General features: G+C 45.5%; 1 non-coding gene across 1 annotated transcript; it reads left to right on the plus strand.

Moving 5' to 3' along the window:
- Nucleotides 1-1,520: 1,520 nt before the first annotated feature.
- TRNAV-AAC lies at nt 1,521-1,593 on the plus strand. The gene has a single exon. It is a non-coding gene; the product is annotated as a tRNA-Val (tRNA).
- Nucleotides 1,594-5,600: the final 4,007 nt, after the last annotated feature.

The raw sequence follows: 5,600 nt of genomic DNA on the forward strand, positions 1-5,600 counted from the left end.
GGATTACAGACGTGAGCCACCACGCCCGGCTAATTTTTGTATTTTTAGTAGAGACAGGGTTTCGCCCTGTTCGAACCTCTGACCTCAGATGATCTGTCCACCTCGGTCTTCCAAAGTGCTGGGATTACAGGTGTAAGCCACCACGCCCGGCCCAGATTCTTAAAATGTTAGTTTCTGCTTCCTCTTTCCTTTATCTTGTCAAAATAACCAGAATCTGGGCGCGGTGGTTCGCGCCTGTAATACCAGCATTTTGGGAGTCTGAGGCGGGTGGATCACCTGAGGTCAGGAGTTCGAGACCAGCCTAACATAGTGAAACCTCGTCTCTACTAAAAATTAGTCGGGCGTGGTGGCACATTCCTGTAATCCCAGGATTACTTGGGATTACTTGGGAGGCTAAGCCAGGAGAATCGCTTGAACCTGAGAGGCGGACCGAGAGGCAGAAGTTGTAATGAGCCAAGAACGTGCCATTGCACACCAGCATGGGCAACAAGAGTGAAATTCCGACTCAAAATATAAAATAACCAGAATCTGAGATCTGGTGTGAGTTAACCTCTAAGGAAGTCAATTAAATTTCCTTCAACAAGTTTGAAATAATTCATGTATCAGCATGATCATGAGAGTTCTCTTAGTGCACTGGGGGTAGGGGGTTGGCGATCGATCATCAGGAGAGCTTTGCCACTTGCGGGGAGTCACTTATTGCAGGCAGGGTGTTAACTGAGTTTAACACTAGAAGACAAAATGAGGACATAATCTCTCTGAACGTAGGTTAGGAAAGTAGAAACGCCCTTCGAGTGTATGTCTTTCCCAGAAGAAAAACTGTCCTAAAGTTCGCGAATTTTACTAAAATAGGCGACGAAACACACAGAGTCGCTAAACTTTTTAACCCTTTCGTTTTTCTTTCTTATTTCAGAGAAATCTCGCAAACGGCGTGAACACTAAGCTGATTCCAGAAACGGTCGGGTTCTCTTCCTTCACTCACGATGGTTGCCTGCTGGGAGCTCGCTTCGAACCCAGCTGAACGCTCATTGCTGAGTCCTGGAAGAAAGTCGCGTTTGTACAGAAGGCTCCCGGCAGCGAGCCGGGCCGGGAGTCCCCCCAGTGCGCACGAAGCCGGGCCCCGAATTCCCACTGGGAGGAACGCACTGGAATTGAAATGTCTAAGGTCAAGCCTCGCTGAGAATCAAGTCCCAGAGGATCTTCTCGGGTGGTGGAAACTTGAGGGGAAAAGGCGGTCACGAAAATTCAAGTCTGTTAATCCAATACAGATTATCCAGGCCGCTGAGGGCAGGAATATCTTCTTATTTATTCCTTTACTCTTCTCTCCTCACAACTCTTCCTCCTGGTACACACTTGATGGGTTTTAGAAATACTGTGTGGCACTAACAGTACCGATAGTACTACTACTACTAATTGCCCGATACGTCTGTTATCCGTTAACTGACACTCGGTGGCGGCGGCTGCGGAATTTCGAATTACGGGAACCCCCGAAATTTAGTGAGGTAAGCGCAAACTAACGCCGGGTTCCCGTAGTGTAGTGGTTATCACGTTCGCCTAACACGCGAAAGGTCCTCGGTTCGAAACCGGGCGGGAACACGTGGACTGGGATTAACTTTTGTTGCTGCTTGGTTTCTATTCCCTCTTACACGTACAAACCCGTTTGGGCTTCTGGACTTTAAAAATACACAATTCTGAGTTCGATTTGTTTGTGGTCCAGAGGTCTAAAATGGGATTCCAAGGAAGCCAATCTTACCTAAGTGGCGTGGGCCAAGTCCTGGACTGTGGGCGTCTCCTGGCATTGACACCTCCTAGGGTTCTGGGCGAGAGGAGGTGGGGAGACACGGGCTTCAGTGCCAGTGGTGTCAGAAATCTTTCATTTTAGACTTCTGGACCACAAATCGAGCTCAGAATTGTGTATTTTTAAAGTCCAGAACCGCAAACGGGTTCGTGGGTAGAAGGCACCCACGGAACCCTATTCTAGCCCACGTGTTTCTCCCCGGTTTTGAATGGTTGACCTTTGAACCGTTGACCTCTCGCGCGTTAGGCGAACGTGATAACCACTACACTACGGAAACCTCGTATAACTGCCATCTTACCTTGAAACGTAAAAGTATATAATTCCCTGATTGCCCCAAGTTGAGAAATTTTGGATTTGTTCTTTCTTTGTAGAAAAGTTTTCGATTGTAGTATTGTTCTCACTCTCACTTTTCTCATTAATTGGAATCACCAATGTCACATACCGATGACAGATACGAGCAGAAATGCGTTCGCCAAATATGTCGACTATATTGTTTGGAGTGTTCAGCGCAGCGTGTTGTCAAAAAACTGCGGGCCGGGCACTGTGGCTCACGCCGGCAATCCCAGCACTTTGGGAGGCCAAGGCGGGCGGATTAGCTGAGGTCAGGAGTTCGAGATCAGCCTGACCAACATGGAGAAACCTCGTCTCTACCTTAAAAAAAAAAAAAAAAAAAATTAACCAGGCGTGGTGGCGCATGCCTGTAATCCCAGCTGCTCGGGAGTCTGAGACAGGAGAATCGCTTGAACCCGGGAGGCGGAGGTGGAGGTTGCGGTGAGCCTAGATCGCGCCATTGCACTCCAGCCTGGGCAACAAGGAACCAAACTCCGTCTCAAACAAACAAACAAACAAAAAACTAAAAACTGCACCAGTGCCCATCAAGGAAGACCTCCTAGAGAAAACGACGCCAGATCTGAGACTTGATAGATAAAAAGAAGAATGATGGTTGTAGATAGGTTGGAAATGAGCTTTTTTTTTTTCCTCCCTCTGTAGCTCTTAGACGAAGAACGCGATTTTTTGTCATTAGGAACTGAATGGAGTGGTCATAATCTTAGGAAGGAAATCCAAGGATTTGAAGCAGGGCTTGGAAAGAAATTAGACTGAAGGGGAATATATGGGCTGGATCAGGGAAGAAGGGAGGTGGCTCCAAAAGAGGAAGATATGTTTTAATCTGAAAATGATGAGAGAAATTGGAGAGGTTGGGAACTAATCTTTAATTCTTGGCTTGTAGATGTCGTCCAGTGAAGAGTTTTGGTTTCTTGGTTTTCTAAAAAATTTATTAAGGTGTACTAGTCAATGAACACATTTGACATCAACTCACAAATTTAATTCCATCAACAAATGCCAACAAAGATAAACATAAAGAAAACTATAACTGCTCAAATTATATAAAAATGATTGAAACCAAAGATTTAAAAAATCTTAGGGAGGCAGAGGCAGGCGGAACACTCCAGGTCAGGAGTTGGAGACCAGCCTGGCCAGCAGGGTGAAATCCTGTCTCTACTAAATTAAAATGACTGACTCCACAATCCAGTCAAGATGTCAATGTCAGTCCTGAAAAGTGGCAAGATTCTTGAGATTTTTTCATGTGTGATCATAGTTTAGATTTTAGTCAAGGTTCAGAAAACTTAAAACGATCTGTGAGTGTTGGACATTCCTAAGTGGTGTGCTGCTTATGTGGAATTGTGGACACAGCGTTAGCATTAAACAGTCTTAACAAAGAGAAGAAAGTACTATAGAAGATAATAAGAACAGTGGACTCTAGAAAAATCTCTGCCGAGTCTGTCGAATAACAATATTAGGAAGTTGTTTTCTGTATGTAGTTGTTAACACGTTCGCCTTACACGCTGAAAGTTCTCTGGATGGATACCAGATGGAAATGCCTCCTAAGACTATTTCTTCTTCCCAACATTTTCCATCATCGCCATGCCATACCTTTCACCTTTTCAGGAATATTCAAATGAATTTATTAAAGTTTATTCAGTGCCCCGCCGGGCGCAGTGATTCACGCCTGTAATCCCAGCACTTTGGGAGGCTGAGGAGGGCGGATCACATGAGGACAGGAGTTTGAGACCAGCCTGGCCAACGTGGTGAAACCCCTTCCCTACTGAAAAACACAAAAATTAGCCTGGCGTGGTGGCGGGCGCCTGTAATCCCAGCTATTGAGGAGGCTGAGGCAGGAGAACCGGGGAGGCGGATTTTGCAGTGAGCCGAGACCGCCACTGCATTCCAGCCTGGGCGACAGAGAGACTCCGTCTCAAAACACACACACACACACACACACACACACACACACACAAATAAATAAAATAAAGTAAAGTTTATTTAGTGCTCAACATCAGGATTTAACACCTGGATATGAAGAAGAACCACATAGTTAGCTTAAGGCAACACAAGGCTTACGTTAAGAGAGAGCGCGCGCGCGCCCGCACACACACACACACACACACACACACAGCCGTCCATTTGAGGATCCTAGGAAAAGTGGCATTTTGCCCCTGAAGAAGGGAAGTTTTTTGAGTAAAGAATATGCACCTATGTGAGTAAAGATAGACGTATAATTAATATGTCTTAGAATACCCAAAGAAACAGAGCAGATAAGACAGAAACACCTTACTCTTTAGGGTTTGGTGTTTTTCTCAGATCTTTTATGTGAAAATCTGCCTAGAAAAGACTTCAGATATTAAAATGCATTTTTCATTCGCCTCTAGTCTATTATTAATAGTTTATCAGTTTTGTCATTAATAATTATTTAAGATGATATCACAGTCTCTTCAGAAACTTTGGTGTTATCCTAAGTCCAGAATCATTCAAAGAGGAATAGCTATTATGGTAATCAATTTAAAGTCTAAGGCCGGGCGCAGTGGCTCATGCCTGTAATCCCAGCACTTTGGGAGGCCGAGGTGGGCGGATCACCCGACGTCGGGAGTTCGAGACTAGCCATGACCAACATGGAGAAACCCCACCAAATTAGCCGGGCGTGGTGGTGCATGCGTGTAATCTCAGTTACTCGGGAGGCTGAGGCAGGAGAATCGCCTTAACCCGGGAGGCAGAAGTTGTGATGAGCCGAGATGGCGCCATTGCACTCCAGCCTGGGCAACCAGAGCTAAACTCCGTCTCAAAAAAAAAATTAGAAAAGTCATTAGTGGTCTATTGTAAAAACGTTTTGAGTGCCATCTCTATTCCAATAGCGTTGAGGATTTTTGTTTTTTGTTTTGTTTTGTTTTGTTTTTTGAGACGGGGGTCTCTCTGTCGCCCAAGCTGGAGTGCAGTGGCGCCATCTCGTCACACTGCAAGCTTCGCCTCCAGGATTCAAGCGATTCTCCTGCGTCAATCTCCGGAGTAGCTGAGATTACAGCTACGGCTGGGATTACGCCCGGCTAACTGTTGTGTTTTGGGTAGAGGCGGGGTTTCGCCATATTGGCCAGGCTGGTCTCGAACTTCTGACCTCAGGTAATTCGCCCTCCTCGGCCTCCCAAAGTGCTGGGATTACAAACGAGAGCCACCTCGCCTGGCCAAAAGTGCCTATTTCTAAAGCTGTTGAATCTGCATCATTTGATCTCAAACGGTAGGGCAAAGGAGCTAACCTCAGCTATGTTAGGCTACCTAGCCTTACAATAGGACAAATACTGTATCTTAAAGATAACATGAAAGCTTGTCATGAAACTGTTGCACTTTACACTTCTCGCCTAATGTATCTCCACTGTTTTCTGGCAACGTTTTTAAAAGCCTGAATATTACAGGATTTATTGGTGGTAAATTCAGTAGCACCAGGTGAAATTACAAAACGTGGAATGTACAGAAAGCC

Source organism: Theropithecus gelada, chromosome 4, assembly GCF_003255815.1.
Source record: "Theropithecus gelada isolate Dixy chromosome 4, Tgel_1.0, whole genome shotgun sequence".
Lineage (NCBI taxonomy): Eukaryota > Metazoa > Chordata > Mammalia > Primates > Cercopithecidae > Theropithecus > Theropithecus gelada.